A 23,437-nucleotide genomic window follows, 5' to 3' on the forward strand; every position below is an offset into this window, starting at 1 on the left:
ACACACACACACACACACACACACACACACACATATTTGAGTCTTTCATTAGATTTCTAAAAATTGAACCTGAAAAAGGCAGAGATGTAGATATCATTATATAGAGGGATCTAATGAAAGACTGAAACACATTTAATCGGGAAGTTGTCAGCCTTTATCTGGAATCCTGCATGTACTATTGGGAACAAAGGTTTAGCTTATATGAAAGTGATCATGAGCAAAAGAAACTTGGAGAAATGTGAAATATTAGAAATTGTCACAGATAAATTTGAGAAATCAGACACTTAAAGAAAGACATAAGAATCGGTTTTACAGACTTATCTAAATGCCAGTTATAATTTAATAGTCTCCTTCTAAGAGTAAGCACTCCATTGGTAATTATTATCTTGAAATGAATTCATGAACATTAAACCCCCTCCATGCAGGATGCTAAAGAGACAATTAATAACAGACATTTAATACTAGTCAAATTTAGTAAACATTTGTTTCTTTTGAGACTTTCTGTTCATTTGCCAGATAGGCAAAAGGTACTTGGCTATTGTAGTATATCTTCTAGAAAATGTTGTGTTTGGAGTTTAAAAGCAGCACCCTGGGAAACAGTGTGCTGTTACCATGGTCTTGGAATGTCATAATCCTGAATTCTGCAACTATCCTGCAGCCAAATGCCAAAGCAATTTTGGGCAAGCAACCTAATGCTTCAGATCCTCTGGTTTCTAATCCCATCATAAAGCAAATATAATAATAACCTCTCTCAGCTTCTTAACACTCTTTCCACCCTTGGCTTCCAGGCTGTTCTCCACAATCTTTCTGATCTCTCTTTTTACTTTGCTCATTCTCAGTGGCATAGCTAGTATATTAGACACCTGGAGCAGATCATTTTTTTAAATACCCTTTATTTTTATGCCAAAATTATTTCTAGTAACAATCATATAATAATCAGAATGATACTTTCTTCAATTGTTCTTTAGTTTTAAAATAAATAAAAATTAGAAAGAAATTTTGTTTTGGACAAGATGGCTTAGACCCATTTCTCCCTGCTCCCCCCTGCCAAGTACAACTATAAACCCTGGAAAAAACTCAAGGGGCAACCAAAGGACACTCTGGAAGGTGGGAAGAGAAAGGCAAGCTGGTTTGGGATCCTAGGACTATAGGAACAACACAGCAGCAGGATGCCTTACATCTCCCTCTCCCCTCCCCGCCCAACAGAAGAAGGCAACCCACGCCTGGCATTTTCAGACGTTCAACCTCGCAACACAGGGTAGCCCAGGTGGGCTCGTTTCTTCACCAGATCAAACAGTAGGCCTTCTAACAACACCAGGTGATCCTGATAGTGCTGGCAAGGGGGGCTGATTAGGAGCTCCGCTAAAAGCAAGCAGCTAAAGGAAATGCTCTCCTCCTTTGCCAGACCTGAGCCTCCTCCCTTGCCAGGAGACACCAAGTGCTAGGTTGGCACTGGCAAGAGAGACTCTGCTGTGCACAACAAGCTGCCTGGCTCAGGAAACATTCTTCATTCCTATGGGCCAGAGATTCCCTTCTTCCACCTACAGACATCAGGTGTCCTTGACTGGGGCAACCCCTTTGGTCCCCTCACGCAGCACCACAAGGGACCAGTGGGAGTTCCTGCCACACCAGATAAACCAAAAATACTGCAAATGCTCTGAAAATTAAGCTGTCAATCAAGCCACACCACAAAAAAAACAGGTCAGGACCTGCATGCTAACCCTAAACAGATAACTACTTGCTGAAATAAAAGGTTTAAGTAGGACCTAGAGTCTCACAACATAATAGTAAAACTGTCCAGGACACAATCGAAAATCACCCATCGTAAAAAAAAAAAAAAGAAAGAAAGAAAGAAAAAAAAAAGGAAAAGAAGAAAACCATCCATCGTATTAAGAGCCAGGAAAATCACAACTTGAATGAAAAAAGACAATCAACTGATGCCAACACAGAGATGACTCAGATGTTGGAATGATCTGACAAGGACTTTAAAGTAGCCATCATAAAAAGCATCAACAAGCAATAACAAATTCTTGTGAGATAAGTGAAAAAATAGAAAATCTCAGAAAAGAAATATGTTATGAAAAAGATTGAAATGGAAATCTTCTAACTGAAAAATACAATACCCCAAATTTTAAAACTTGCTAAATGAATTCAATACTAGAGTAAATATGTCAGCAGATAGAATCAGTGAATTTGAGGACAAATTAATAAAATTTACCCAATCTGAAAAAGACAGAAAAAAGATTGGAGGGGGGAGTTAAGATGGCGGAGGAGTAGGGGACCCCTTTTTCAGCCGCTCCCCTGAGTCAAGCTGGATAGATACCAGACCATCCTGAACACCCACGGAATCAGCCTGAGACGCAGGAAGATACATCTGGATCTCTACAAATGAACATCTCCAGCGCTGAGTATTGAGGGACGAAGCAGGGAGCCGTGAAACCGCGCACAGATATCGGAAGATAAATGGAAGGGGGAGGGAGCCGCCGCGTTCGGGCGCCGGGAAGCGGTAGCCACCTGCACGGGGGAGCGGGCGGACTCGTGGACCGGCACCTGCGAGAGAGCGGACTGAGACTGTGACCAGGGAACGCCCGCGACCAGACTGAGGGCCGGAGCTTCGGAGCGCGCAGGGGCGGCTGGCGGCTGGCGGCGTTAGAAACACAAAGTGAAAAAACTATTAACGAAAAGGTTACTGAGAATATAGAATCCCTAAGGACAGAAATGAGAGCGAATCTGACAGAAATTAAAAATTCTATGAGCCAAATGCAGGCAAAACTAGAGGCTCTGACGGCCAGGGTCGCAGAAGCAGAGGAACGGGTTAGTGAATTGGAGGATGGGTTAATAGAGGAAAAAATGAAAATAGAAGATGGTCTTAAAAAAATCCACACTCAGGAATGTGGGTTACGGGAGATTACTGACTCAATGAAACGTTCCAATGTCAGAATCATCGGCATCCCCGAGGGGGTGGGGTAAAACAGAGGTCTAGAAGAGATATTTGAACAAATTGTAGCTGAAAACTTACCTAATTTAGCAAGGGAAACAAACATTCGTGTCCAAGCTCAACCACAACAAACCTACACCACGTCACGTCATAGTGCATTTCGCAAATATTAGATCCAAGGATACGATCCAATGTTAGAATCATCGGCATCCCCGAGGGGGTGGAGAAAAACAGAGGTCTAGAAGAGATATTTGAACAAATTGTAGCTGAAAACTTCCCTAATCTAGCAAGGGAAACAAACATTCGTGTCCAAGAGGCAGAGAGGACCCCTCCCAAGCTCAACCACGACAAACCTACGCCACGTCACGTCATAGTGCAATTCGCAAATATTAGATGCAAGGATACAGTATTGAAAGCGGCCAGGGCAAAGAAATTTCTCACGTACCAAGGCAAAAGCATCAGAATTACGTCAGACCTGTCTACACAGACCTGGAATGAGAGAAAGGGTTGGGGGAGCATTTTTAAAGCTCTTTCAGAGAAAAACATGCAGCCAAGGATCCTTTATCCAGCAAGGCTGTCATTCAGAATTGATGGAGAAATAAAGACATTTCAGAATCGCCAGTCACTAACCAATTTTGTAACCACGAAACCAGCCCTACAGGAGATATTACGGGGGGTTCTATAAAAGTAAAAAGGCCCCAAGAGTGATACAGAACAGAAAGTCACAGCCAATACAAACAAAGACTTTACTGGCAACATGGCAACATTAAAATCATATCTCTCAGTAATCAGTCTTAATGTAAATGGTTTGAACCATCCCATAAAACGCCACAGGGTTGCAGATTGGATAAAAAGAAATGACCCATCCATTTGCTGTCTACAAGAGACTCATTTCGAACCCAAAGATGCATTCAGACTGAGAGTAAGGGGATGGAGTACCATCTTTCACGCAAATGGACCTCAAAAGAAAGCTGGGGTAGCAATTCTCATATCAGATAAATTGGATTTTAAACTACAGACTATAGTTAGAGATGCAGAAGGGCACTATATTATTCTTAAGGGAAGTATTCAACAAGTGGATATGACAATTATAAATATATATGCCCCCAACAGGGGAGCAGCAAGATACACAAGCCAACTCTTAACCAGAATAAAGAGACATATAAATAAAAATACATTAATAGTAGGGGACCTCAACACTCCACTCTCAGAAATAGACAGAACACCCTGGCAAAAACTAAGCAAAGAATCAAAGGCTTTGAATGCCATACTCGACGAGTTGGACCTCATAGATATATATAGAACACTACACCCCAGAACCAAAGAATACTCATTCTATTCTAATGCCCATGGAACATTCTCAAGAATAGACCATGTTCTGGGACACAAAACAGGTCTCAACCGATACCAAAAGATTGAAATTATCCCCTGCATATTCTCAGACCACAACGCTCTGAAATTGGAACTCAACCACAAGGAAAAATTTGGAAGAAACTCAAACACTTGGAGACTAAGAACCATCCTGCTCAGGAATGACTCGATAAACCAGGAAATCAAAAATCAAATTAAACAATTTATGGAGACCAATGAGAATGAAAATACAACAGTCCAAAACCTATGGGATACTGCAAAGGCAGTCCTAAGGGGGAAATACATAGCCATCCAAGCCTCACTCAAAAGAATAGAAAAATCTAAAATGCAGTTTTTATATTCTCACCTCAAGAAGCTGGAACAGCAACAGAGGGACAGGCCTAATCCACGCACGAGGAAGCAGTTGACCAAAATTAGAGCTGAAATCAATCAAGCAGAAACCAGAAGTACAGTAGAGCAGATCAACAGGACTAGAAGCTGGTTCTTTGAGAGAATCAATAAAATTGACAGACCACTGGCAAGACTTATCCAAAAGAAAAGAGAAAGGACCCAGATTATTAAAATTATGAATGAAAAAGGAGAGGTCACGACGAACACCATTGAAATTGGAAGGATTATTAGAAATTTTTATCAACAGCTATATGCCAATAAACTAAGCAATCTGGAAGAGATGGAATCCTTCCTGGAAACCTATAAACTACCAAGATTGAAACCGGAAGAAATTGATTCCTTAAACAGGCCAATTAATTATGAAGAAATTGAGTCAGTGATAAACAACCTTCCAAATAACAAAACTCCAGGCCCGGACGGTTTTCCTGGGGAATTCTACCAAACATTCAAAGAAGAAATAATACCTATTCTCCTAAAGCTATTTCAAAAAATAGAAACAGAAGGAAAGCTACCAAACTCATTCTATGAGGCCAATATTACCTTGATCCCCAAACCAGGCAAAGACCCCCTCAAAAAGGAGAATTACAGACCGATTTCCCTAATGAATATGGACGCCAAAATCCTCAACAAGATACTTGCTAATAGAATCCAACAGTACATTAAAAGGATTATCCATCACGATCAAGTGGGATTCATACCTGGGATGCAAGCGTGGTTCAATATTCGCAAATCAATCAGCGTGATACATCATATCAACAAGAAAAGACTCAGGAACCATATGATCCTCTCAATCGATGCCGAAAAAGCATTTGACAAAATACAGCATCCTTTCCTGATTAAAACCCTTCAGAGTGTAGGAATAGAAGGTACATTTCTCAATCTCATAAAAGCCATCTATGAAAAGCCTACTGCAAATATTATTCTCAATGGGGAAAAGCTGGAAGCCTTTCCCTTAAGATCAGGAACACGACAAGGATGCCCACTCTCGCCACTATTATTCAACATAGTACTAGAAGTCCTTGCAACAGCAATCAGACGACAAAAAGGGATCAAAGGTATTCAAATCGGCAAAGAAGAAGTCAAAATGTCTCTCTTCGCAGATGACATGATACTCTATATGGAAAACCCAAAAGAAGCCACTCCCAAACTATTAGAAGTTATAGAGCAATTCAGTAACGTGGCGGGATACAAAATCAATGCTCAGAAATCAGTTGCATTTCTATACATGAATAACGAGACCGAAGAAAGAGAAATTAGGGAATCCATCCCATTTACAATAGCACCAAAAACCATACGTTACCTTGGAATTAACTTCACCAGAGACGTAAAGGAGCTATATTCTAGAAACTATAAATCACTCTTGAAAGACATTGAGGAAGACACAAAAAGATGGAAAAATATTCCATGCTCATGGATCAGAAGAATTAACATAGTTAAAATGTCCATGCTACCCAGAGCAATCTACACTTTCAATGCTATCCCGATCAAAATACCGAGGACATTTTTCAAAGAACTGGAACAAATAGTCCTTAAATTTGTATGAAACCAGAAAAGGCCCCGAATTGCCAAGGAACTGTTGAAAAGGAAAAACAAAGCTGGGGGCGTCACAATGCCGGATTTCGAGCTGTACTACAAACCTGTGATCACAATGACAGCATGGTACTGGCACAAAAACAGACACATAGACCAATGGAACAGAATAGAGAACCCAGAAATGGACCCTCGGATCTTTGGGCACCTAATCTTTGATAAAGCAGGAAACAACATCTGGTGGAATAAAGACAGTCTCTTCAATATACAGTGCTGGGAAAATTGGACAGCTACATGCAAAAGAATGAAACTTGACCACTCTCTCACACCATACACAAAGATAATCTCCAAATGGATGAAAGACCTCGATGTGAGACAAGGAATCCATCAAAATCCTAGAGGAGAACATAGGCAGCAACCTCTACGACATCAGTCAAAGCAACATTTTTCATGACACATCTCCAAAGGCAAGAGAAACAAAAGATAAAATGAACTTGTGGACTTCATCAAGATAAAAAGCTTCTGCACAGCCAAGGAAACAGTCAGAAAAACTAAGAGGCAGCCCATGGAATGGGAGAATATATTTGCAAATGACACTACAGATAAAAGACTGGTATCCAAGATCTACAAAGAACTTCTCAAACTAAATACGCGAGAAACAAATAAATCATAAAGTGGGCAGAAGATATGAACAGACACTTTTCCAATGATGACATACAAATGGCTAACAGACACATGAAAAAAATGTTCAAAATCATTCGCCATCAGGGAAATTCAAATCAAAACCACACTGAGATACCACCTTACGCCAGTTAGAATGGCAAAAATTGACAAGGCAAGAAACAACAATTGCTGGAGAGGATGTGGAGAAAGGGGACCCCTCCTACATTGTTGGTGGGAATGCAAGTTCGTATAGGCACTCTGGAAAACTGTGTGGAGGTCCTTTAAAAAGTTAAAAATTGAGCTACCCTATGACCCAGCCATTGCACTACTGGGTATTTACCCCAAAGATACAGACATAGTGAAGAGAAGGGCCATATGCACCCCAGTGTTCATGGCAGCATTGTGCACAATAGCTAAATCATGGAAGGAACTGAGATGCCCTTCAACAGATGACTGGATTAAGAAGCTGTGGTCCATATATACAATGGAATATTACTCAGCTATCAGAAAGAACGAGTTCTCAACATTTGCTGCAACATGGACGGCACTGGAGGAGATAATGCTAAGTGAAATAAGTCAAGCAGAGAAAGACAATTATCATATGATTTCTCTCACCTATGGAACATAAGAACTAGGATGATCGGTAGGGGAAGAAAGGGATAAAGAAAGGGTGGTAATCAGAAGGGGGAATGAAGCATGAGAGACTATGGACTCTGAGAAACAAACTGAGGGCTTCAGAGGGGAGGGGGTGGGGGAATGGGATAGACTGGTGATGGGTAGTAAGGAGGGCACGTATTGCATGGTGCACTGGGTGTTATACGCAACTAATGAATCATCGAACTTTACATCAGAAACCAGGGATGTACTGTATGGTGACTAACATAATGTAATAAAAAAACATTAAAATAGAAAAAAGAAAGAAAATAGATTGGAAAAAAATAATAGACTCTCAGGAACCTGTGGAACAACAAGGAAACATACATAGCATTGGAGTCCCAGGAGAAGAGGAGAAAGAGAGAGGGGACTGAAAGAGTATTAGAAAAAATAATGACTGGGACGCCTGGGTGGCTCAGTCGGTTAAGCATCTCCTTCAGCTCGGTCCTGGGATCAAGCCCCATGTTGGGCTCCCTGCTTGGCGAAGAGCCTGCTTCTCCCTCTCCCTTGCTTGTGCGTGCTCTCTCTCTCTCTCTCTCAAATAAATATCTTTTAAAAAAGAAAAAAAATAAGGACTTTAAACACTCCAAATTTAACAATAGAAAACACACAGATACAAGAATCTGAGCAAGCCCCAACAGGCTGAATTTTTTTTAATCATGTAAAAACATCATAGGTATATCCTCTGAAAACTAAAGGCAAAGATAAAACCTTGAAAGCAGCAGAAATGATACATTACCTATGAGGGAACACCAATTTGAATAGCAGGGGGTTTCTCATCTGAACCCATGGAAAGCAGAAGGAAGTGGTATAGAATTTTTCAAGTTCTTAAAGGAAAGAATATCCTTTAGGTGTGAAGGGGAATCAAGACATTTGCAGATAAAGAAAAATTAAAAGAATTTGTTGCTACCAGAACTACTCTTAAATAATGGCTACAGGAAGTTCTTCAGGCAGAAAGGAAGTTATAAAATAAGGAATCTTGAAGCATGAAGAAGGAAGAAAGTTAATTTTGTATCCTGCAACTTAGCTGAATTTGTTTATTAGTTCTAGAGGTTTTTTTTTTTTGGTGGAGTCTTTAGGATTTTCTATGTATAAGATCATGTCATCTACAGAGACAATTATATTTCTTCTTTCCCAATTTAGGTGCCTTTTATTTCTTCTTCTTGCCTAATTGCTCTTGCTAGAACTTCCAGTATTATGGTGGCTAGAAGTGGTGAAGGTGAGCATCCTTGTCTTGTTCCCAATATTACAGGAAAAGCTTTGAACTTCTCACCCTTGAGTATGATGTTAACTATGAGTTTGTCATTTATGGCCTTTGTCGTGTTGAGATACATTCTTTCTATACCTAATTTGTTAAGAGTTTTTATCATGAAAGGATGTTGAATTGTTCTACATTTATTGAGATGACATGGCTTTTATCCTTCATTCTGTTAATGTGATGTACCATGCTTATCGATTTGTGTATGTTCAACCACCTTGCATCCCAGTGTTAAATTCCACTTGATCATGGTGTATGATGCTTTTAATGTGCTGTTGAGTTCAGCTGCTAATTTTTTGTTGAGGATTCTTGCATCTTGTTCATCAAAGATATAGGCCTGTTATTTTCTTGTAGTGTAGCTTGTCTGGCTTTGGTGTCAGGGTAATGCTGGCATAATGAGTTTGGAAATGTTCCCTCCTCTTCGATTTTTTGGAAGAGTTTGAGAACGATTGGCATTAGTTCTTCTTTAAGTGTTTGGTAGAATTCACCAGTGAAGCCATCTGGTCCTAGGCTTTTCTTTGTTGGGAGGTTTCTTATTACTGATTCTGTCTCCTTACTCATTATTAGTCTGTTCAGATTTTCTGTTTCTTCATGATTCAGTCTTGGTAGGTTGTACCTTTCTAAAAATATATCTGTTTCTTCTAGGATATCCAATTTGTTGGTGCATAATTTTTCATTGTAGTCTCTTGTGATTCTTTTTATTTTTGTGGTATCAGTTGTGATGTCTCCTCCTTCATTTATAATTTATTTATTTGAATCTTTTCTTAGTCTTGCTAAAGTTTTATCAATTTTATCTTTTAAAAAAAACCCTCAATTTCATTGATCTTTTTTATTGTTTATCTAGTCTTTTTTGTTTATTCGTTTATTTTTGTCCTGATCTTTATTATTTACTTCCTTGAACAGTAGGAAGGGCGGTCATGTGGGTGAATACAGTAGACTATCCTTCTTCTCCCAAATTTTACAAATTGTGTTTTATGATTGAAATGAAAGTTATGACACCATCTGATACTCAAGACAATAATGGCTGAAAGCAATGAGAGTGAAGGGACCTAAGTGGAAGTAAGATTTCCACACTTCACCTGAAGTGGCAAAGTGTTGATATGGTACACTGTGCTACATCACATAGTTATGTTGTAATATCCAGAGCAACCACTAAGAAAGCTATACAAAGAGACATTCAAAAACACTGTGAATAGGGGCGCCTGGGTGGCACAGCGGTTGGGCGCCTGCCTTTGGCTCAGGGCGTGATCCCGGCATTCCGGGATCGAGCCCCACATCAGGCTCCTCCGCTATGAGCCTGCTTCTTCCCCTCCCACTCCCCCTGCTTGTGTTCTCTCTCGCTGGCTGTCTCTATCTCTGTCAAATAAATAAATAAAATCTTTAAAAAAAAAAAAAAAACACTGTGAATAATGCGAGATGGATTCCTAAAAAAGTTCATGTCAGGAACACAAAAAGTGAAAGAAGAAACAAATTAAAAAAATAATAAAATGGCAGACTTAAGCTCTAACATATCAGTAATTATCTTAAATGTAAATGGTCTGAATACACCAATAAAAAGGCAGACTCATTGAATGAATTAAAAAGTAGGACCAAATATATGCAGTTTATCAAAAAATTGACTTCAAATTTTGTTATAGGTAGGTTGAAAGTAAAAGAATGGAAACAGTTCTACTATACAAGCATTAATAAGAGAGGCTATATTAATATCAGATAAAATAGACTACAGATGAAAGAAAATTAGCAGGGACAGAGAGGAACATTACATAATAAGGAAAGGGTCAAAGCATTTATTAGCTCTAATGATTCGAACTGTGTATGCACCAAACAGCAGAGTCTTAAAATGAATGGAGCAAAAACTAATAGAGCTGAAAGTTGAAATAGACCAGTTCACAATTATAGTTAGGGACTTCAACATTTGCCTCTCAGCAATTGGAGAATTAATTATTAGGCAAAACATTAAAGAAGATATAGAAAATCTGAACAACATAATCAACCAACAGTATCTAATTGGCATATAAAAAACACTCTACCCAACAATAGCATCCATGTAACAGTTACCAAAATAGACAATATTTAGAGATATAAAACAAAAATACAACAAATTTGAAAGGATTGTGATCATTCTTAGCATGTTTTGATCATATAGAATCAAACTAGTAATCAATAACAGAAAAAAAAGAACAAGAAAATCTCTAAACACCTGAAAATTAGGCACTCCTAAATAATTCAAGTGTTGAAGAGGATGTCTCCAAGGAAATAAAAATTACACAAAAAAATGAAAATAAAAACACAAGAAGAAAATATATGGGATGCAACTAAAGCAGTGCTGAGAGGGAAATTTGTAGCTGAAAAAAGGTAAGATCAAAAATCAATAACCAAAGTTTCTATCTCAAGAAACTAGGAAAGGAAGAATAAATAAACCATAGCAAGAAAAAAAAGCAGAAATAAATGAAATTGAAAAATAGGAAAATAATAGTAAAAATGAAATAAAATTTTGGTTCATAAAAAATAAAATAATATTGATAAGGTTCTAAGACAGCTGATCAAAATGAAAATAGAAAAGAAATTAGTCACCAATATCAGTAATTAAACCAGGGATATCACTACAGATCTTATTAATCATTAAGAAGTTAATGAAGGACTACTACAAACAATTTACACCAATAAATTTAACGACTTAGAAGACATGGACCAATTCTTCTAAAACCACAAACTACCAAAACTCAACCAAAATGAAATAGATAATCTGAATAGTCCTATGACCACTAAAGAAACTGAAATTGTAATTTTAAAACTCCCCCAAATAGAATTCTTCAGGTCCAGTTTCATAAGAGAATTCTACCAAACATTTAAAGAAGAGTTAACACCAATTATACAAAATCTTTTCCAGACAATAGAAGAGGAGGGAAATTTTCCAATTTATGAGGCAAATGTTACCCTGACACCAAAACTAGAAGAACTGGTACCCCAAAAAACCCAAAAACAGATTTAAAAAAACCCCACAAACTACACACCAATATTGCTCATGAACTTAGACACAAAAGTCCTCAACAAAATATTAGTAGATCAAATTCAACAGTGTATAAAAAGAACACACCATGACCAAGTGGAATTTATCCCAGATATGCAAGTCTCATTCAACATTCAAAAACATACTAATGCTGATCTTTGACAAAGGAGCAAAGGCAATACAACAGAGTAAAGATAGTCTCTTCAACACATGATGCTGGAACAACTGGACATTCACATACAAAAAAATAATGAACTTAGGCACAGACCTCATACCTTTCACAGAAATTAACTCAAAGTAGATCATAGACCTAAACGTAAAATGCAACTATAAAATGTCCAGAAGTAACATAGGAGAAAACCTAGATGGACTTGGGAATGGCAATGACCTTTTAGATCAACAGCAAAGGCACGATCAATGAAAGAAATAGTTGGTAAGCTGGACTTCATTAGAATTAAAAAGATCTGCTCTGCAAAAGGCAATGTCAAGAGAATTAGAAGACAAGGCTGGGAGAAAAGGTTTTCAGAAGACACGTCTGATAAAGGACTGTTATCCAAAAATACAAAGAAGTCTTAAAATTCAACCATAAAAAAACAACCCAATTAAAAAATGGCCAAAGACCTTAACAAACACCTCGCCAAAGTAGATGTACAGATGACAAATATATAAAATTTGTTTCATATTATAAGGGAAATAGAAGTTAAAACAACAGTGAGATACTACTCCACACATATTAGAATGCCAAAATCTGGAACACTGGTAACAACAAATGCTAGTGAGGATGTGGAGCAACAGGAACTCTCATACATTGCTGGTGGGAATTCAAAATGAATGTTACAGCTACTTTGGAAGACAGTTTGGTAGTTTCTTCTAAAACTGAAGTGCTCTTACCTTAGGACTCAGCAATCACGCTCCTTGGTATTTACCCAAAGGAGCTGAAAACTTATGTCCACACGAAACCCTGCACATGGAGTTATAGCAGCTTTATTCATAATTGCCAAAACTTCAAAGCAACCAAGATGCCCTTCAGTAGGCGAATGGATAAATAAACCATGGCATGTGTAGACAATGGAATATTAATCAGCACTAAAAAGAAGTGACCTATTGGGCCATGCAAAAACATGGAAGAACTTTAAATGCGTATTACTAAGTGAAAGAAGCCAATCTGAAAAATCTACATACTTATGATTCCAATATATGACATTCTGGGAAAAACAAAACTATGGAGACAGTAAAAAGATCAGTGGTTGCCAGGGGTTGGAGGAGAAAGGAGGAATGAATAGCTGAAGCACAGAGGATTTTTAGGGCACTGAGAGTACTCTGTATGATATTATAATAATGAAGAGATGATGTTACACATTTATCAAAATCTATAGAATGTACAACACTAAGAATGAAACCAAAGGCTTTGGGGGATTATGATGTATCAATGTAGGTTCTTCAATTGTAACAAATGTACTAGTCTTTTGAATGATACTGATAATGGGAGGGGGAGCTATGCATGTGGAGAGGTTGGGGCTATATGGGGAATCCATACCTTCCTCTCAGTTTTTCTGTGAACCTAAAACTGCTGTAAAAAAATAAAGTCTTTTAAAAAATAAATCAGTGTTATCATATCAATAAAGAAGAAAAATCAGTTAATCACTAGCAATTGATGCAGAAAACACATTTAACGAGATTCAACACTCATTCATGATCAAAAAAAAACTCTCAGCATTTTCTTCTTTCCCCAGATTGCTTTGGTTATTCAGGGTCTTCTGTGGTTGTATACAAATATGAGGATTGTTTCTTCTATTTCTATGAGAAATGCCATTGGAATTTTGATAGGGATTGCATTGAGTTTTTAGATTACTTTAGATAGTATGGACATTTTAATAATATTAACTCTTCCAATCCAACAACATAAGATATCTCCCCATTTATTTGTGTCTTCATTGATTTCTTTTCATCATTGTATTATAGTTTTCAATGTACAGAACTTTCACCTCATTGGTGGAATTTACTCCAAAGTATTTTATTCTTTTTGATGCTATTGGAACTGGGTTTTTTCCCCAAACTTCTTTTTCAGATGCTGTGTTTTTAGTGTACAGAAACACAGCTCATTTTTGTATATTGATTTTGTATCTTGCAACTTTACTGAATTTGTGTATTAGTTCTAACAGTTTTTTGGTGGAGTCTTTAGAGTTTTTTCTTTTTTAAAGTATTTTTTAAAAAAGACTTATTTTAGAGAGAATGTGAGTGGGGGGAGTGGCAGAGAGGGAGTGAGAGAATCTAAATCAGACTCCATGCTGAGCTTGGGGCCTGACACGGGGCCCAACCCCATGACCCTGAGATCACGACCTGAGCTGAAATCGAGAGGTAGATGCGGATACTTAACCGACAGTGCCACCCAAGCACCCGGAGAGTTTTTTCTATATAAGATCTTGTAATCTGCAAAGAGACAATTTAATTTCTTCTTTTTGAGTTTGGATGCCTTTTATTTCTTTTTCTTGCCTAATTGCTCTAGTTAGGACTTCCAGTACTATGTTGATTAGAAGTGAAAAGAATGAGCACCCTTGTGTTATTTCTAATCTTAGAGGAAAAACTTTTAGCTTTTCACTGTTGTATTTGATATTAGCTGTGGAATTGTCATATATGGTCATTATTATGTCGAGGTATATTCTTTCTATACCTAATTTATTGAGAGATTTTATCATGAAAGGATGTTGAATTTTTTTCAAATGCTTTTTTCTATATCTACTGAGATGATCATATGGCTTTTATGCTCCATTCTGTTAAGGTGGTGCATCACGTTTATTGATTTGTGCGTGTTGAACCATCTTTGCATCCAAGGGATAAATGAAACCACAAGAGAACCCAAATAGCCAAAACAATCCCGAGCAAGAAGAACAAAGCTGGAGGCATCACACTTCCTGGCTTCAAATTATATTTCAAAGCTATAGTAATCAAAACAATATGGTACTGGCATAAAAACAGACATATAGATCAGTGGAACATAATAGAGAACCCAGAAATAAACTCACACATATATGGTCAACTTATCTTTGAAAAGGGCTCTAAGAATACACAATGGGGAAAGAATAGTCTCTTCAATAAATGGTGTTGGGAAAACTGGATGTACACACATAAAAGAATGAAACTGGACCCTTATCTTATGCCGTACACAAAAATAAACTCAAAATAGATTAAAGATTTACATGCAAAACCTGAAACTAAAACTCCTTAGAAGAAAACACAGAAAAAGCTCCTTGACATTGGTCTGGCCATGATTTTTTTAAATATAACATCAAAAGCACAAGCAACAAAGGCAAAAATAAACAAGTGGGACTTGGGACTACATCAAACTAAAAAGCGTTTAGGAAGCAAAGGAAACAATCAACAAAATGAAAAGGCAACATATGGAATGAGAGAAAATATTTGCAAACCATGTATCTGAGGTATAAAAAAGGTTAATATCCAAAATATATAAGGAACTCATACAACTCAACAGCAAAAACCAGAAATAATCCAATTCGGGTCCAATTTTTCCAAAGAAAACATGCAAGTAGTCAACAGATACATGAAAAAGTGGTCCATGTAACTAATCATCAGGGAAATGCAAATCAAAACCACAATGAGATATCATTTCACCTATTAAGACAGCTATTATGAAAAAGACAAGAGATAACAAATGTTGTTGAGACTGTGAAGAGAGACCCCTTGTGTACTGTTGATGGGAACATAAATTGGTACAGCCCTCATGGAAAACAGTATGGAGGCTCCTCCAAAAGAATAGAAGTAGAGGGACACCTGTGTGGCTCAGTCAGTTAAGCATGTGACTCTTGATCTTAGCTCAGATCTTGATCTCAGGGTCATGAGTTTAGGCCCCTGATTGGGATCCACGCTGGGTGTGGAGTCTACTTTAAAAAAAAATTAAAAATAGAACTCCCGTATGATCCAGCAATCTCACTTTAGGGATTTGTTTGTTGCTATTGTGACTTACATTTACATTGTATTAAATAAAGGACACATATACACAAATAAGATGCAAATACTATTATTTATTTAATAAGTGTGTGAAAGCAATAAACTGACAAGGTATACAAGTATACTTTAGGTATACAAGTAGAAAGCACAAAAATGGCCCACCTCCCTAGTAATCAATGAAATATAGTTTAAAACAAAATAAGACAAATATTTTGGCCTAGGCTGATGAGTACACATAAGGCAAGTCCTCTCAGAGCTCATACTTGGAGTTAGTGGAATATCCTTTTTAAAATAAGTTTGGCAACATATAAATGTTTCTGTGTCTGCCCCAGAAATATTACAGCTGTGTATTTATTCTGAGAAATAATTATTAATGGGAACATTGATATACACAAAGAAACTAATTGTAGTGTTCGTTACAATAGCAGAATTTGGAAATAGCCTACACTTCCAACAGTAGGGGAAAAGCTAAGTATATACTGTTGAATGCACTTGATAAAACTGTTCACTGAACCATCGAAAATGTCTATTTTGATTATGTAATATCAGAATGCTATGGGAAATGCTTATTAGTTGAAGTTATTAAGAGGCAAAAGCAAGAGTAAAATCACATGTAATATTATTTCAGATGGGTAAATGCTATAGAAAGAAAAGAGAATATATAGATCATTGAGAGGGGTTATGATTCAATGTTTATACTGAAGATAGAATAGCCTGTTACACTTATATAATTTTTAATGAAACAATGAAAAATCATCTTAAAAGAATAAATTACATGTATTCTAAAGCATTTTTATATTAACTATGAATTTTTTTCTAAAGCAATAGTGTAGTTTTCAAAAGGTCACCTTATTTGTGAGTGAAATGTTTGTTCTTCAAAAAGACAAAAACAATCACTATAAATCTCTAATGAAGACCCATCTAATAGAAGGAGTGAAGGAGATAATCCAGGATGGTGGTAGTCTACAATTTATGCAAATACTCTTGTCAGGTTTTGGGGCATTCCCTGTAAGGCAGGGTGTCAGTGACTGAGAAACCAACTCTATCCCGTGCAGACAGCAATCTGGCCACCACAGATTGATGGGAGATACTTTAGTGAGTGGGATTAGGTGGTGGAGCTCTACGTTCAGTGGAAGGCATGAGAGCCATGCAGAGAAGCAGACCCAGAAGCCTAATCCGAGGTCTGAGGCCAGTGTGGCAGGGGGTCATGGAGAGGATGACTGGAGAATGCTGTGACTCGGAGGCTGGGCGATGCCTCAGGAACACAAGGGGCTCAGATGGGGGAAGCCAGCTTCGTGTCAGACCCAACACACTGCTGGTCTGGTTCAGAAATTGGGCAGGCATACTCGTAGGGATGAAGAGCATCAGAGAATTCACCTGCAAGGGGCTGAGGTAGGCAGGGGCTGATGTCGAGCGATCTCGTGAGAGCTCGCGTGTTGACCTGGCACAGAGAGGCCACAAAGGCAAAGGACAGCAATGAAAACTGCTAGCCATCCTAGCCAGAGAGACTTTACTCTTGTTCTCTTTTCCTCCTTCTATGGAATTGTTCATACAATTTAATAATATGAGAAATTCTCTCAGCTGAAGACAGACAGTGTGGTTAAAGTCCATTCTGTATTACACACTGATGCCCTGTTCCAAAATGAATGACCTTGTCGAGTCCTTTCACCTCTTGAACTTATTATAGCAACAGAAACCTTGTTAGTTATGTTGGAGAGACTTGCCATGCGTGAATCGGGACAAACGCGAGGGGCTGTCCCTGCAGGGAAGGTGGCAGGAGCATGCAGTCATTTGGGGGCGTGGACCATTTGTGAAATTGACGGCCACATGCTCGTCTTTTTATAAATGGCGTGCTAGCTAGGCTGGATGGGTTTTATCTATGAGGGAGGTAATGACTCCCAACAGCCCATGGGTTTGCTGGGTGAGAAAGCCCCCATAGCTCTTCTTCCAAGAGACAATGGCAGAGAGAGCCCCTTGCTGTCATCACAGCGCCAGGTGCAGGGGACGGTGGTTTCCAGCCATCAGGGATATTTAGGAGCCACTGCTTTTGTCTCCTTTCACGTTAACACTCCTCCCGTGGAGTGTCTCAGCAGTTATTTGTCATGATTGCTTTGGATAATAGTCCAATTGTCAATGCTTATCGCCCCAGGGCAACTTTGATGGGTTTCTCTTTCTTACCGAGAGATCGAGAGATCGGTCTGGTTCATTTGTGAATTAAGTTTTAAGAAAGCACAGGCGGGTCTGACACCTGGAAAGAGAAGAGAACTTGGCGTATGTAAAGGTGTGGGTGTGTTTCTCCACTGAACGTCATTTTCCATCAGAAGGCTAGGCTGTGTGGTGTCATCTCTGAGCCAGCCTGTTCTTGGTCCTTTATGTGCCAGTATTTCGAACACACTCGTGGTATAGTTGGCACTGTTTTCCCATCCAGCAAAATAATTTAGCTACACAAAACCAAATCAGAGGCTATTTTCCACTTAATCAAAATCCACTGCCTATTATTCACGCCCCGTGACTCCAAATCTCTCTCCTGGCTTTAATTTTTGTTTCTGGTCCCTTTTGTGCTGATAAACACGCACTCTGCTTTGTCTCATGCAACCTGGCTTCTCACTTAGCTTGTACAGGGCTCTCTCCTAATTTGGACAAATCCTGGTAGCCTCAGGTGACACATGGCTCCAAACCCAGTCTGTCCACCTGCTCCCTCCGCATGGAAAAGGAAGGTTGTAAGACTTGTACTAGATAAGGGGTATTGAAGCTTCTTGGGAATAAGAGCCCAAAGCACAAACGTGAGGGGAGAGAATCATGACTAGCCATCACTTATTGAAGGCCTCCTACCTTCACCTTCCAAATCAACTTTCTGCTCTTGAATCCTTGTTTCAGGATCTGCTTCTGGGGGAACGTATAACATTCATCATCTCCAGTCCCAAATCTGCTTCTCTTCCTAGGATGTCTGTCTCACTGACTACACCCCTCAACCTACCCTGTCACCCAATTCAGAAAGCCAGGTACCAGTTACCCTCGCTCCTTCTGTTTCCTGCATCATTGAGTCCTGTCAATTCTGCATCTTGAGTAGAACTTGACTCAAAGTTCCTACTCTTCTTCTCTGCTGGTGCTACCTTGATTTAAACCGTGATCATTGCCACAGCCTCTCTCACCTGGTCTCTCTGCTGCCAACCTCACTCCCTCCAATTGGCCCTTTACACCCATGAATAGAGTGAGCATTCCTCAACCCAGATCTTTCTTGGTTACCTCCTTGCTTTAAGTCTTCATTGGCTCCCCATTGACTACAAGGAAAAGCTCCTTACACACAGACCAGGGACCTCAGCTGCTCCCTAGCCTCCTCCACCCCCACCCCTGCTATTCTTCACAGCCTCTACTCCGGTCTCACAGAATATTTGCAACCTCCAGAATGTGCTTTGCATCTGAGCTTCAGTGCCTGCTGTTCCTTTCATTTGTAATGTCTTTCCGTACTTCGAAAAACTTCTACTTATTTCTCAATGCTCAGCTCTTGTCACCATCTCTGTGCAGACTTTTCTCACTGCTCTGCCCCATGCCATTCTCTACCCTCTCCCAGCACAGGGCTAGCCCCACTCCTTTGGAGTTCACCTAGTCCATGTGGTAACACCTCATGCACTATATAGTGTCACATCGTATCACTGGCCTCTGAGCTCTTTGGGGTCAGCAACCACATGTTAACCGTCTCTCTAACTATAGTCCTTAGCTCAGTGACTGGCATACAGCAGGTGCTTAATGGATGTCTATTTGGATAAATAAATGAATCATCCATCTGGCTAGTATGTGAAAACTAGATTATGAGGAGATGCTATATTGGAAAAGCAAGGTATAGATCAAAGAATCAGATGGGAGATGGGAAATTTCTTGAGTCCTTACTTAAAATCACCAAATATTAAAATCAGAGATCTCGAAAATCACCCTGAGCCGCCCTGGAAGATTCTTTGGGTTCTTTCCTGCTATTTGGGCATATCCTTTCTTCCCTCCATTTTCTTGGGCATCCCTTTAACTGTATGAATACAATTCTTCCATATTAATGTCTTATTTCTGTCCCCAGACATCTCCTCCCCTATCCAGACCAGCTCTATAATTATGGACTTCTCTTTTTTCCTTCTCTCTGCAAGGGCAGTCACGATGAAAATTCAGAAGGGTGCCACTGTACACTTCTGTGGGACCATAATGCCTGTTTATTATGCATGAATCTGAATCAATATAGTCTTTCCTGAAAACATAAGCACCTCAAAGGGCAGCAAATATGAATCACAACTGCCAGCGAGGATCAAACATTAACCCAGGGTTGTGATGAGGCCAACAAAAGAAATAGGCTAGTAATTGCCTTCCAGGATATCAATCCCTACCTTATACACACATACCCCCTCAGCACACACAAAACCTTTATGGATCTTTCATCCATGAACTTGCCCAATTATAATTGCCCAGCTGTGTCTTTAGTTGCATTCAGGCTAGGTCCTGGCAACAGAGACCTCACATACCTGATTCAAGGATTCAGAACATTTATGAGATCTCTAGAGGAAATGGTTGGCTACTGAAATGGTTGAAGACACATTCACAGGCAAATATTTCCACAGGTATCATTAATGACTCGAAGCTCATTTGAGACCCCGAGAGCCTGACCAAAACAAGTAGGAACTGGCATTTTCTGTTGATATTCATTATTATCAATTCTTAAACTTATATTGTGTGCCTTTCTGCCTCTATGTTGACTGAGTACTTCGTAATTTAACTTTTTTTTTTCAAAAGAGGAGATTCAGTATCAAGGAATGGTACCACCAGGGCTTAACTTCTTTCTTAGGAGCAATAGGCACAGTGCCTGGAGCCTGCAATACTTTCAGGAGCCCACAGAAATATTTTCATTTCATTTAAAATCAAAAGAAAAATTGATTTTCTAGACTGAAGAAAATGTATTAACATATAATAATACATTTATCTTTACACCAATGCAATTATAAAATATCACTTTTAGGTATTTTGTTTAATGGAGGCGGAATTCACAAAGGCAAAAATATCCACAAAAGTCATCATGTGGCCCTGATTTCTACCACATTATGCTCGCAACACAACAAGGTTAGAATAGAACCTCTCAAACACGAGTTCAGGTTCCCATAAACTTGCCAGGCTGCTCTCTATGTCTTTCACACTCTGTGTGGCCACCCCAAATTCTACAAGAGGGAAGTCATGGTTCCTAATCCCCGTGTTGAGATGGAGGATTGAACATGCAAAGGACGGCTAGATTCAGACTGCTCTCTGCTCTGATTAAAGTAACCAGCTCTGCCATTCTCTCTCAAGTATCTTCATCCTGGTTTGATTTCCAGAAAAAAATCTTTACATCTGTAGGGATTAATTAAACCAGTGCAGTTGCTTCCTTTGCTCTCTTAAAACATTTATAGGATTTAGGTTTTTTATTTTATTTTTAAATGATCAGTAGTACTACTAATACCTATTACTTATTTACTCGTTAGCAACCATATATTCAATCACCTCTGTAACTCCAGGTCTTAGCCCCAGTGTCCAGCAAACACCAAGTGCTTAAGAAATGTTAGATTAATAAACAAATCACCTCTCAGGCAAGTTTGTGGAAATTAGATTATGTCCGTGGGCTAATTTTGTCTTTAATAATCTCACACCTTATGAGAAGGATGTTATACCTGTATCACACTGGCATTTTAGGAGGTGATCGCTGGGCCCTTCCCACCTCTCCTGCCCCCATCAGCCAGCCACTTCCTCTCTCCTGAGCTCTGTTCTCGCTCTTCTTCATCCTGGGGTCTGGAATGGTCCCCAGCCCTCCACTTGGCAGCAAGATCCCCGCTCCGTCGGCCCTCCCCGATGTCCATCTCCCCCTCCCCTGGCCCGCGCCTTGGGCGCCCCTTCCTCCTGCCACCCTGCGCCGCCCACAGCCACGCCCTCCCCGTGGGCGAGATCACCTGTCCCTCCTCCGCCGCCGCCTCCTCGGGTACCCTCTCGCCCCCCTCCTGCTCCCCCTCCTCCGCCACCTCCCCCAAGCCCTCCCCTTCCCCGCCTCCTCCCACCCCTTGGTGTATATAGTAAAGGCCGGGCGCCGCACGCAGACACACACTCGTCCGGACACAGGCGCACACACACTCACGCACAACCGGCGGCGGCGGCGGCGACAGCGGCTCGGTGACAGCGGCGACGGCGGCTCCCACCGCTGCGCACCCCCTTCAGGCGGCGGGCGGCGAGGCGAGACCGGAGAGTTCCCGCACCCGCGATCACCCCGTGGCTTCCTGGAGGCGGCGGCCGCGATTGCGAGGTAGCCACCGCGGTGCCTCAGTGCGGGCCGGGGTCCCCCTCCCCCGCCCTCCCCGTGCGGACCTGCCACCGGGACACAGGGGGCGCGCCGGGCTGGGCGCGCCTGGCGGGGCCCGGCGCCCGGGGAGGGGCCTGCTCCCGTGGGCAGGACGGCGCCCGGAGGAGGCCGGGGCCAGCTGGGAGGGCCGGGCGGGGGCGGGGACGCGGGCTGAGGCCGCCACCCGTGCGGCGTCCCCGGGCCCCGCTCCTGCTCCCGGCGCCGCGCACTGGCTGGCGGGGCCGGAGAGGCGGCGCCGGCCGGCGGGGCGGGGGCCCCGAAGTGGGTTTCGGGCCGCCACCAGCGCTGGCACCCGGCACAGAGGGCGGCGCGCGGCGGACTCCGTGCCCGGGCACCGCACCGGGCCGCCTCCGGCTTTGCCGCTCTGCCCCGGCCCGGAAAACCCGGCGCCTTCCAGGCCCTTCGAAAGATGGATTCTGTTGACGTATCTGGCGGCCCTGGCGAGCCGGGTGGAAAGTTGGGTTTTGCCAGATCGCGCTGGGCTTGTCTTTGTGACGCTCGGCCAGCCCCGCATCCCCCCGAAGCCGGGTGAGTGTGCGTCGGCGTCCCGGGAGCCTTCGTGCCCCCCAATGCCCAGACCCGGGGTGGCCGCACCAGCTCGGGCTTTCTGCCATGTTAGGCACCGAACAGCGTCCTCGCAGCATTTTTGCGTGCGTTTCAGCGGTGCCTTTTGCTACGGAGGGAGTTATCGCTTCTCCCCGCGTTGGCTTTTTCGGGGTTGGGGTTGTGCTCTATGTGTTTGCTTGTTTGCCGTTTAAAGCCCGACTATTGTTCAGGATAAGCTCCGCCTGGGTGGGGAAATGGCATCCCACCACAGTTGCCGGCGAGGGGTAGAAATGTTGCCAAACAGCTGCTGCTTTGTGTTTCCCTATCAGAAGTCCCTGGAGTAGGTTTGGGGCACGACGGATGGATGGAGAGAGGGATGGGGCACGCAAGAAGAAGGTGGCTTTGGAGGAGCGAATTGTCACCCACCCCATGGCATGCAGTCAGCCTCCCTTTCTGCCTGCCAAACTTTTATGAATATTCCTTTTGTGGCAGGGGAAAGCTTAATGAATTCAGCCTAGTTTTCCAGGGGAAAGCAACCCAGCTTTAACAATGGTTTGAGAACTTAATCAATGAGAAAGGCAGGGGGAGGAGGAGGAGGAGGAGGAGGCACTGACACCATATGGGGGGGGGATGAGGCTGCTTCTTGCAGAGTCAGGTAGGGAAGAGGTGGGCAGGGCAGAGCGCAGCTCCTGGGTGGCCGAGTTCCCGAACCCTCGGTAGCTCTTACCTGTGCCTGCCGGAGCCACCCCCCCCCCC

At 41.3% G+C, this 23,437-nt stretch overlaps 1 protein-coding gene and 1 long non-coding RNA gene across 6 annotated transcripts in view; one reads left to right on the top strand and one right to left on the bottom strand.

Annotated features, from left to right (window-relative positions):
• LOC103668157 overlaps window positions 1–22,189 on the bottom strand; it is a 30,994-nt gene extending 8,805 nt beyond the window's left edge. The window contains exons 1-2 of one of the 2 annotated variants that reach the window (XR_005835716.1): window positions 21,914–22,047; window positions 17,959–18,028 (exon numbers count right to left, since the gene is read on the bottom strand). This is a non-coding gene — a long non-coding RNA (uncharacterized LOC103668157). Of the gene's footprint in view, window positions 1–17,958; window positions 18,029–21,913; window positions 22,048–22,140 lie in introns of those variants that run through there. The other variant, XR_005835717.1, reaches the window with a different exon arrangement.
• RAI2 (retinoic acid induced 2) overlaps window positions 21,960–23,437 on the top strand; it is a 60,907-nt gene continuing 59,429 nt past the window's right edge. For 2 of the 4 annotated variants that reach the window (XM_040633851.1, XM_040633855.1), the window contains exon 1: window positions 22,390–22,663. The gene's annotated coding sequence lies outside the window, so the exon portion shown is untranslated. Of the gene's footprint in view, window positions 22,079–22,389; window positions 22,664–23,437 lie in introns of those variants that run through there. The other 2 variants (XM_040633847.1, XM_040633837.1) reach the window with 2 other exon arrangements.

Source organism: Ursus maritimus (assembly GCF_017311325.1).
Source record: "Ursus maritimus isolate PB19 chromosome X unlocalized genomic scaffold, ASM1731132v1 scaffold_X1, whole genome shotgun sequence".
Lineage (NCBI taxonomy): Eukaryota > Metazoa > Chordata > Mammalia > Carnivora > Ursidae > Ursus > Ursus maritimus.